This window comes from Asparagus officinalis, chromosome 3 (assembly GCF_001876935.1).
Source record: "Asparagus officinalis chromosome 3, Aspof.V1, whole genome shotgun sequence".
Taxonomy (NCBI): domain Eukaryota; kingdom Viridiplantae; phylum Streptophyta; class Magnoliopsida; order Asparagales; family Asparagaceae; genus Asparagus; species Asparagus officinalis.
The window spans coordinates 4,492,993-4,504,965 of NC_033796.1; the positions used below are offsets into that span (position 1 = coordinate 4,492,993).

Below are 11,973 nucleotides of genomic sequence, written 5' to 3' on the forward strand. Positions count from 1 at the left end.
GTACATCAATGTACTAAGACTAGATATGTGTTCAAATATGTATTTGAACCATTTTGATGCAAACTTTTATTTTGTGTACTTGTATATTTTAGAATCCAAGACGTCAAAACTTGCTTGGGCCGAACAGAGATAAGTAATAAATCCTCACTTTTTTTTGTTGACGAAATCATGGTTAGACCTGCAACTTTGACATGCAGTAAGTCTGCGTGTCTTCGATGCAAAGCATATAGACCTGACAGCAGGTTCGGCCATGTGCTCCCTACCTACCCATGTCAAAGCCTCAGTAGCTGCATCCAGAATCCAGAGAAAGCAAAACTTCTTCATTTGGGGCACAATCAAATAAGTAATCAAAAATGCTGATAGACATTGTCAATTGCAAACGTACGCGAAGGTTTTTTGGCGGTTCTTTCTCATGGTGCATGTTAACAGGCGATCCTGTTAACCTGCGCCCCCGCCGAGAAAATGGCAAGAAAAAAGAGAAATGGTGGTTTGAAGATCCTTAATCTAGGATCGAGAGATGCTAGTTCTGATTTACTTTCATCTGGTGATCATTCTGATACGAATTTTGCTGAAGATGATGGAGATCTTGAGCTTGAGGTGATGAAGTCAACGGGTCCAAAGGGAGAAAAGAAGAAGCTGTTGATGAAGGATATTCTCAATTCAAATAAGTTCTTGATGGATCCTCAGCAGCAATCTCAAAGGATTCTTGAACAAAAAGGTCTTCAATCAAGAAATCTCTGTAAGTCCTTGATTTCTGGTAATTCATCTCGTAATTCTTGGGCGGATGATCTTGATTTGGAATTTGCTTCAACTATTTCATCATTGAAAACGCATAGCAATGTCTCCTCTGAATTTGATTTCTTCAAATGGAAACATTGCTGATCCAATTGAGATCTCATCTCAAATTAATGATGATTCTGGTCTTCTTGGAGGAGAAAATGAATTTCCGCCTCTTGTCACATCAAATGGCAAGGGGGCAAATGATTCACCATTGATTGTGGAATCTAATGAAGAATCAAAGGAAGTGTCTGTTTCAGACCCTGAAAATAATAGGAAAAGCTGGGTGAGCTTTTTTAAAGATAACAGAAAACCTGGAAATGGTTTTAATCTGAACTATATTCAACCTGATATCAATGATTCAGTAACTTTTGATGAGGATGAGTGGAATGAAGGTGGTTCCATATGGAAGTTTTCTCTTATTGGACAAGTCTTGGGTCTAAATATCAAATATAAGGCTATGGAGACTTACGTGAAGAAAATATGGGGAAGCTTAGCACTACCAGAAATCTGTCTTCTAAAACCTGGACTCTTTCTTTTCAAGTTCAAAAATCTGGAAGACATGAGTATAATTCTGGAGAATGGTCCTTGGTTTCTGGGCTCTAGACCTCTTCTCTTGAAATCTTGGTCTATTGATGATGAACTTGAGAAAAGAAAGGATAGTGTCTACCCTGTGTGGATACACTTGCCAGGTTTACGGCTTAACTTGTGGAATGAAAGAAGTATCAGCAAAATAGCCAGTCTTATAGGTAAGCCAATTACCACTGATAAGTTGACAGCAAATAGACAAAGACTAGCATATGCTAGAGTGTTGGTTGAAGTTACTTTACCCTCCTCGCTTCCTACAGCAAATAGACAAAGACTAGCATATGCTAGAGTGTTGGTTGAAGTTACTTTACCCTCCTCGCTTCCTCGCTTCCTGATGAGATTCATATCCAGGGACCAAATGGGGAAAAAATAACACAGAAGGTGTTTTATGAATTCAAGCCAAGATGGTGTGAAAATTGTAAAATTGTGGGTCATGAAACTAATTTTTGCAAAAAACAGGTGAAAGTACAGAGATGGAGGCCAAAACAGAAAGTTGATCATGTGCAATCTTCTGTGCATGTTTCATCTATACATGTACCTCCTCATGTTTCTCCCGTACTTGTGCATACACCTACTATGCCTGCACCTGTTTCCACTGAGATATCTCCTGTTCAGGTTCATATGCCATCTGTGCATGTTTCTCCTCCTGTGCATGTTTCTGGGCAGCAGAGGGAGTCTATGCAAGGAATTGGTGTATCACAAGGGGAATTGAGAAATGGAGTTAATAGGCAGACCAATCATTCTCAGGTGTTAAAAGGCAAGGAAATTTTGCTGGATGGTCAAATACTGGGAAATGAAAACTCTGTGCATGTCATGAGTGACAAACTGATCACAGATAGGGATTGCTGGTTTCTTGTTCAAGGGAATAAGGCAAAGAGGTATTCTCCAGGAAATTCAACTGGAGGAAAGATTGCAGATGACCCCTGTACAATTGATAGGGGGGAGGTTCTTTCACATGAACTTATCTTTTTGGAATGTGAGAGGATTAAACAAGTCCCCTAAACAGCAGATGGTGAGAAACCATATTTCACAGTATCATCTGTCATTCATAGCTCTAATTGAAACCAAAATTAAGGAATCATTACTGGATGCTACTGCAAAAAAGATTGCAAAAAATTGGAAATGGTTGTCAACTGTAAGAGGATCTGAGAAAGCTAGAATTCTTATCCTTTGGGATCAGAATTTTTTTGACATTCAGGTGATCAAAAATTCAGATCAGCATATTACATGCTATATGAAATCATTGGATGGTAGACTTAGCTGCATTGTTTCAACAGTCTATGGTTTTAACAGACAGGAAGCTAGAAAAGAGCTATGGGAAGATCTTAAACAGATATCCCAAAATATTAGGAATGTTCCCTGGATAATATGTGGAGATTATAATTGCTTACTGAGCAATGAAGAAAAGCTTGGTGGTATAAATCTAACAGAGGCTGATACAAAAGATTTCAAGAATTTTATTGAGGATTGCAATCTCAGGCACTTAAAAACTCAGGGATGTTTTTATACTTGGAATAACAAACAAGATGCAAATTCAAGGATCTGGTGTAGGTTGGACAGGGCTTTGATAAATGATGCATGGATTGATGAATGCATTTCTAGTCATGTGGAATTCATGCTCCCCAATTTATCTGATCATTCTCCAGCCATTGTCTCGGTTTATGATGACTTGAAACAGGGAAAGAAGCCTTTCAAATTCTTCAAAATGTGGACCAAGCATGAAAACTACATACCCACTGTTTCAAAAATCTGGCACACTCCTGTTCAAGGCTATACTATGTACTCAGTTTATGCAAAGCTCAAAATGCTGAAGGAGTTAATAGAACTGAACAAGAAACATTTTCACAACATTAGTGAGCAAGTGCAAAGAGCAAAATTTGCTTTAGAAGATGCTCAGAGAATTCTACACTCTGATCCTCTCAATTCTGATTTTATTGCTCATGAGAAAAAATGAATCCTCACATACAACAAGCTCCTTGATTGTGAACTGTCTTTTTATAAGCAGAAGGCCAGGATTAGTTGGAATGTGCATGGTGATAGAAGTTCTAAGCTGTTTCATTCTATAGCTAAGTATAAAAGACATAATAACAGAATTTTGGCTCTCTGCAATAGCAAAGGAGATAAAATTACTGATGATGAAGGTATTGTGCAGGAGCTTACATCATATTATAAAAATCTGATGGGCAAGGCAATTAACACTCTCCCTCCTGACATCAACATTATCAAATCAGGTCCATGTCTGAATGATGCACAAATCAATGAACTGTTGAAACCTGTTTCAAAGGTTGAAATAAAAGCAGCTGTTTTTTCAATACCTGAGGATAAAGCCCCAGGGCCTGATGGATACAGTATGTCTTTCTTTAAGACTGCCTGGCCTATAATTGGGGATGAGGTTACCTTAGCTATCAAGGAATTTTTCAGGACTGGTAAATTGTTGGGAGCTGTAAACTCTACCTCAATTTCTCTTATCCCTAAAGTCCAGTGTCCCAAAACTCCAGCAGACTTCAGGCCAATCTCTTGTTGTAACTGCTTGTATAAATTCATAACAAAGATCCTGGCAAACAGAATTAAACCTGTCATGGGATACATTGTCAATGAGGCTCAGAGTGCTTTTGTACAGGGAAGACAAGTCTCTAGCAACATAATGTTAGCACATGAACTGGTTAAAAACTACAGCAGGAGGAAAATATCATCAAGGGATCTCTAGCAACATAATGTTAGCACATGAACTGGTTAAAAACTACAGCAGGAGGAAAATATCATCAAGGGTCATGCTAAATATTGACATAAGGAAGGCCTTTGATACAATAAGTTGGAGCTTTCTTGAAAAAATGCTTGCAGGCTTGGGATTCCCAGCTGACATGCTAAGATGGATTATGTCCTGTATAACTACCCCAGAGTTTTCAATATCTCTCAATGGTTCTTTGCAAGGCTATTTCAAAGGTGAACGAGGGTTGAGACAGGGAGATCCTCTATCCCCTTATCTTTTCATTTTAGGTATGGAATATTTATCAAGAAGCTTGACATCTTTAAGAGATGATAAAGCTTTTAAATTCCATCCTAAATGTAAAAATCTGAAGATCACCCATCTCATTTTTGCGGATGATTTGTTACTTTTCTCTAAAGGTGATACATACTCTGTGCACAAGTTATATCAGTGCCTCAAATCCTTTGGTGAGATTTCAGGGTTAGAAGCTAATCCTGAAAAATGTTCTATTCTATATGGAGGGGTTGAAGACAATGTCAAAGAATCCATAGCCAACATTCTGGGGTTTGCTGAAGGTAAAATGCCATTTAAATACCTTGGAGTTCCACTCATATCCAAGAGATTGTCACACATGGATTGCAATGCACTTTTTGATAAAATCTCAGGACAGTTGCAAAGCTGGAAAAACCATAAAAATTTATCCTATGCAGGGAGGTTACAAGTTATCAAAAGTGTGATTCTTGGTATACAGATTTACTGGACATCAAGCTATGTCCTTCCTACCAGTGTTCTTCATAAGATAGATGAAATGTGCAGGAGATTCTTGTGGGATTCTTCTAGGAAAGCTCTGGTTTCTTGGAAAAAAGTTTGTACTGGGAAAATGCAAGGAGGATTGGGAGTATTCTCGGCTTATTACTGGAATTTTGCAAGTGCACTGAAGAACATTTGGTCTATACATGTTAACAAGGAATCTTTGTGGATCAAATGGATCCATGGAAATTATCTCAAGAATAGTGATATATGGCAAGTAAAAGCTAAAACAGGAGATTCTTGGATGTGGAAACAAATGGTTAAAGTCAAGGATAAAGCATTGATTCTTTTTGGAGGAGCTGACAGGTTAAAAGACTTCATTCATTCTTGCCACAGGAGCTCCAAACTCAGAATTTCAGCTTTGTATGCAGGGCTTCTTCCTACATCTCAACAGGTTTCATGGTGTAAAACTGTTTGGGGGAGTCTAAACATCCCTAAACATGCCTTTATTAGCTGGTTAGCTATGCAAAATAGGCTATTGACCCAAGACAAATTACTGCAAAGAGGAATTACAGATAACAACAATTGCAGTTTATGTATGGGTTTAAGCTTGGAGTCTAGGGATCACCTGTTCTTTGAGTGTTCCTTCTCTGGCTACATCTGGGATAAAATCATGGAATGGACAGGCTTTGGATGGAAGTCTACTAATTGGTCTCATCTAGTTAATTGGTTTGCAAGTTTGAGAGGAAGAGGATATAAGCAAAAGCTTAAAAGACTGGTTTTTACAGCTTCTATTTACCACATTTGGAGGGAAAGAAATGAACGGATCTTCTCACAAAAATTCAAGGATGCTGATCAGATAGTGAAGGAAATCAAATATGATGTCTCAACCATACTATTGAATAGTCTGCACTCCTCTAACAGTGACAGAGAGCTTTTCATGTTAATATGAAGTTCTATTCTTCATATACATGTAATTTTTTTGTAAATCTCAGTCCATAGTACTGAGTATTCTTGATGTGTACATATTTCTCATTTGGGATATGAATAAAATTTTCATTGACCAAAAAAAAAGAATTTTCAGAAGAAAAGGGGATCCTGTTTTATTTACGGCAAGCCTGGACATTTTTCTAAAGAATGTTTAAAGAATTGAAAAGGGAAGTAAAGCTAACCACACATATATATAGTAACCAGACATGAAAAACTAATTCATTCTCTCAAAAAACTGATGAAGCATTCTATACTTGTAGTTTCCATCCTGCACAACAGTGACAAATTATATGTGATGCAACTTTCCTAAAAGAGAAGGGATGAAGAAGCGACAGTTACATACAATGCAAAACAGTGCCAGTGTTCAGAAACATCTCCAAGATAAGAACAGTTCTGGTGCTCAACTCTTGCACTTGCTTCGTTCCAGTAAACACAAAAGAGAGAGAATAGGTGGTGTGCTGCAAATGCATCCATTGCCACCAGTCTAAAAGAGAGAGATAAAATAAGTGGTGTGTTGCAGGACTTATATGGTGTTAAATTAAACATACAGTCATTACCGTGCGCATTCATATAGATTCAATGTAGTAATCAGAACACTGGTATTACAAGAAATCCCATGGGCCCCTTTAAATTGACTGAATAAAGGAAAATTCTCCTCTATCTTACTTGACTTATCAACTTTAAGACCATCTGACAAAGCACACATGCTTAGATTACCCTGCTGATCACCACATATGAGGACCCGCAAGAAAATAATTTTCAATCTATAGAGTAGTTTTCAACAATTTCCAACAAGAGAACCAATATAAGCAGCATAAGATTAAGCTGATTTTACATGTGAATAAGGAGTGCTCTCTATCAATGGACAACAAACTTTTTTACATAGAAACATATATCATTCAATTTTTAGCTTACAGATAGGTTAGTTAGCAATTATTTCCAGTGATGCAGCAGTTGTAGAATTATGCTTCATCAAAGTGATGGAATCAAACTGAGCTGGAATCAGTATACTTACAGGCACTCGATCATGATGCTTTGCAAGGATATCTTTCGACTCCTCAAATCTCTCCTCTCAAGATCAATGCATAATTCCACTCGATAATGAAACTTTGCAACGATGCCTTTCTACTTCTCAAATCACTCATCTACAAAATCAACAACAAACAATAAATAACTGTAACAAATTGGAATCAGATGAGATGTAAAGAAGAAGCGGCAAACCAAAAAGTGAATGATATCTTTTTCTTCTTCTTCTTTGAATGCAACGTTGAGACTGCGTGTAATTGCACTCAATAATGATACTTTGCAAGGATCTTAAGCTCTCCTCTGCAAAATCAGCAACAAACAATAAACCCATGTAATAAGTTGTCAAATCTACATCTGTTCACAAAAATGCCAAATGAGATCAAGCACGAGAGATCATAGAAACAAGTTGTAACACAAAATTGAATAAATTGTAGCTTTAGGTTACCTCACTTAGCATGTTCACCTACATAAGGTCAGTATATATAGCAAACAGGAAAATGCATGAAGAGTTGCAGATCGGGACAATAACCGTAAGTAAGGAAAACTAAAACGCAAGGGAAGAAGAAACAATGGGTGAAAGGGGATACAAAGTTTTAATCAGTAAAAATCATGCTTCAAAGTTTTAATCAGTAAAAATCATGCTTCAGCTTTTCAGAGATTAGTCCTACAACTTCGATATATTTACTGTTTTATGCAGCAAATTTAAACACACTCACCGAAGCAAACCCGGGTTTCATGAGCGTCTTCACCAGCGTACCCAGCTTCACAAGTGTGAGAACCTTAATAGAGGACAATGGCTTATGCATCACCTGGCAATGAAGATAACTTCAAATGATAGACTCGAATGCGCCAAGTTTCCATCTTTTCTAGGGTTTTGTTGAAGATGACGCAGTTTGAACGGGAACTAGCTCGAAGATTGTAAAAAAGTTGTAAAAATGGAGAGAAATTCGAGGAGTGGAGAAATTAGGAAGGTGAAAGACTGAATCGATATGATGTTTATGTTCTTGATATTTTTTTGGATGGCTGGGGTTTTAATTTAGAATCCCATCCCTTTTTTCTTAAAAAAATGCTTCATTAAAGTCCAGGGTCATCAATTATTTTTGCAACAACTACAGGAATATGCTTCATCCCAGGCTTCCCAGCTAAGACAGCCTTTGTAGTAAACATGTTCTTTTCTGATGGTAAAACTACTGTATGGTTTTAGAGGATGCCAGATGCGCATACATGGGTAGGTCCTAGCGGAACCAAAGAGAAACCTCTCTTATTTCTTCTTTTCTTCCATTATGCAATTTGGCATGCATGATATATGATCATCCAGCAAACATAATTAAATCTTTCAGAAATCAGATCATTGAGATATAGGTGAATGCTTCATTAGTCATTACATCAACAGGAAACAATTAACTCAATTCATCTATTCAATTAAAAGTGCAAATTGAGCAGGAACTGGTATACTCACAGACATTCAATCATCATACTTAGCAACGATATCTTTCGAATCCTCAAATCTCTCCTCTACAAAATCAACAAACAATAAATAACCCTAACAAAATGAAATTAAATAAGATTTAAAGAAGGGAAGGAAAACCAAAGATGAATCTTCTCTGAATGATTTCATCTTCTTCCTTGAATGCGAGATTGAGCCCGCACATAAATACGATGGATCGTGATTGTTTGCAAGAATCTGTCTACTCCTCATCTCTCGTTTGGAAAATCAACAACATACAATAAATAACCCTAACAAAATGGAATTAAATGAGATTTAAAGAAGAGGAGGCAAACCAAAGGGCGAAGGTGAATTTTTCTTTGGATAATCGCGACTTCTTTCTATTTTGACTGTGAAATTGACTCATGCATAATTGCACTCGCTAATGAAACTTTGCAAGGATACCTTTCTACTCCTCCAATCACTCCTCTACAAAATAAACTGTAGGAAAGTTAGGAAATCTGATTTCATAGAATTAGGAAATTTGAATTTGAATTAATAGGATATTTCTATTTTTAGTTGTTTCCTTGTTTTTCCTCTTTGTTACTATTTTCTGTTCCTTAATTTTAGGAACCTTGTCTTATGCCCTGTCCTATTTAAACACTGATGTAATTCATATTAAGATATACAATAAAAAAGAGTGTTTTCCTCTCTCTATCTTTTCTTTCATGGTATCAGAGCGGGTAACTTCCTGTATGAACAGTACCACTGTGTGAACAGTGTCGCCTCGTGAACAGTGCATCTGATCTCTGGATTATCTATGGCGAACCAAAATCAGTGGAAGACGGCTTTGACTGGTGCGACCAACAAGGACTTAACGGTGTCAAGGGAAAGCACCGTGAGTTCAAATCTGAACTCCTTCATCTCGTTCAATGGTTTGGAGGGGCACTCTAATTCGCTCCAAGTGAATATCCACCGTCTAAATGGAAAAAATTACACGGAATGGTCGCAAACCGTTCATTTGATATTGGAAGGTAAAGGGAAGCGTGGATATCTGACAGGAGAAGTGAAAAAACCTGCAGATGAAGATCCGACTCTCAAGACTTGGAGATCAGAAAATTCTTTGATTATTGCGTGGTTGGTGAATTCAATGGAACCCTCAATTGGCAAGCCCTTCATGTTCCTGCCAACGGCTAAAGATGTTTGGGAGGCAGTCAGGGATACATATTCTGACCTAGAGAATTCTTCGCAGATTTTTGGTTTAAAATCCAAACTTTGGCATGCGAAACAAGGTGACCGAGATGTAACCTCCTACTACAACGAGTTGATGATCCTGTGGCAGGAGTTGGATCTCTGTTATGATGATATATGGGAGTGCGCAAATGATAGTGTCCGGTTTATGCAACGACAGGAGAATGATCGTGTCTTCATGTTCCTGGCAGGACTTAACAAGGAGTTAGATGAGGTGCGGGGTCGAATTTTAGGGAAAACTCCTCTATCAACAATTCGTGAGGCCTTCTCAGAAGTTCGGAGAGAAGAAGCACGGCAGAATGTGATGCTTAACAAATCTGTTCCTATTACTACTAACTCGGAAGTAGAAAGTTCTGCCCTTGTAACTCGGGATTTTCAGGAGGAAGCGAAGAAGGATGGTAAGCGATCAGAGCGGCCGTGGTGCGACCACTGCAAACGCCCATGGCACACGCGAGAAACATGTTGGAAAATTCATGGCAAGCCTCAAAACTGGAAGAAGAAGTATGGTGGAGAGGGGCGTGCTCTTCAGGCTAGTGTCTCAAATCAAGAGCAGCAGTCTTCTTCAAGTTCATTTCCGTTCAACAAGGAACAGATAGACCAACTATACAAACTTCTCGAGTCTCAGAAAATTCCTTCTTGTTCATTAGCTCAAAAAGGTGATTACTTTAAAGCAGCTCTCATTAGTGTCAACTTCGATCGCACCTGGATCATCGATTCAGGTGCAACCGATCATATGACAGGGTTGTCAAACCTTTTTTCTTCATATAGTCCTTGTGCAGGTAACCAGAAAATTAAGATTGCAGATGGCTCTCTTTCAGCCATTGCAGGAAAAGGTTCTGTTGTAGTGTCTCCATCACTCACTCTTCAAGATGTTCTTCATGTTCCTAGACTTTCTTGTAATCTTTTGTCAGTTAGTAAGCTAGCTCATGATCAAAATTGCCAAACTAATTTTTTCCCAACTCATTGTGTGTTCCTGGATTTGACTTCGGGGAGGATGATTGGCAGTGCTAAACAGAGTGGAGGACTCTACTTCTTTGATGATGGATCTGAATCAAGACGACAATCTCAACCAATAAGTTCCTGCTTTGAATCTATTTCTATTTCTAATAATAATATTATGTTATGGCATTTTAGATTAGGTCACCCAAGTTTTAAATATTTAAAACATTTGTTTCCTAAGTTGTTTGGCAATAAAGATCCATCTTTGTTTCATTGTGAAATTTGTGAATTTGCAAAACACCACCGTACTTTTTTGCCTTCACAACCATATAAACCATCAAAACCTTTCACTATTATTCACAGTGATGTTTGGGGTCCTAATAAGATAAATACACTTTCTAACAAGAGATGGTTCATCACATTTACAAATGATCATACTCGACTTTGCTGGGTGTATTTATTGAAAGAAAAAATCAGAGGCCGAACAGGTTTTTAAAAAATTTTACAATATGGTGCAGACTCAATTTCAGACTAATATACAAGTTTTCAGAAGTGATAATGAAAAAGAGTATTTTAACATGATCTTGGAAAAAAAATTCTTGAAAAAGGAATAATCCATCACAGTTCTTGTATCGATACACCCAAACAGAATGGTATTGCTGAAAGAAAAAATAAACATTTGTTGGAGGTGGCTCGTGCTTTACTTTTTTCAACTAAAGTTCCTAAATATTTGTGGGGAGAGGCTGTTTTAATTGCTGCATACTTAATAAACAGAATGCCTTCCAAGGTTTTACAATTTCAAACTCCTTTCCAAGTTTTCTCAAATTGTTTTCCAACTAATAGGCTTTCTGCTGATCTACCTCTAAAAATATTTGGTTGTACAGCTTTTGTTCATGAACATAGAAAACTTGGAAAGCTTGAGCCTAGAGCTATAAAATGTGTCTTCATTGGTTACTCACCAACTCAGAAAGGCTATAAATGTTTTGATCCGATATCGAAAAAAAAATTTGTCACAATGGATGTCACATTTCTTGAAAAACAACCATTTTTTAGAGATATTCATCTTCAGGGGGAGACTTTTAAGGAAGATTCATTTGTTAACTCTGGCGATGTTTTTCTCTCAGATGATGTGTTTCTTTCACAAGATTATGAAACTAGTACCCTTGCACCTATAGCAAATGGCCAAGATTCGTTCTTCGAAACTCCTCTCACTATGGGTGATGTTTTTCCGGAGCCTAGGCCTACATTTGAAAATCAATCTGAAAACCAAAATTCTGAAAAACAATCTTTAGAAACAAAAAATAAGGGACAACCTACTCTAATACCACAACATGATAATTCTCCTAAAATAACAAGTAATAGATTCAAGGAAGGTGACCGAACTTGGAAAGGGATTGTTTACTTGAAGAAGAATCATAGGAAAAGAAAAGATGAATTGACACTACAGCACAGCCATGATCCTGAACCGAGGACAAATCAACAATCTGAGTTTGTTACAGGTAATTCCCTTTCTCTTCCT

General features: G+C 37.5%; 1 pseudogene; it reads right to left on the reverse strand.

Annotated features, from left to right (window-relative positions):
* Nucleotides 1-11,973, reverse strand: part of LOC109832528 — a 118,035-nt pseudogene that overhangs the window by 92,798 nt on the left and 13,264 nt on the right.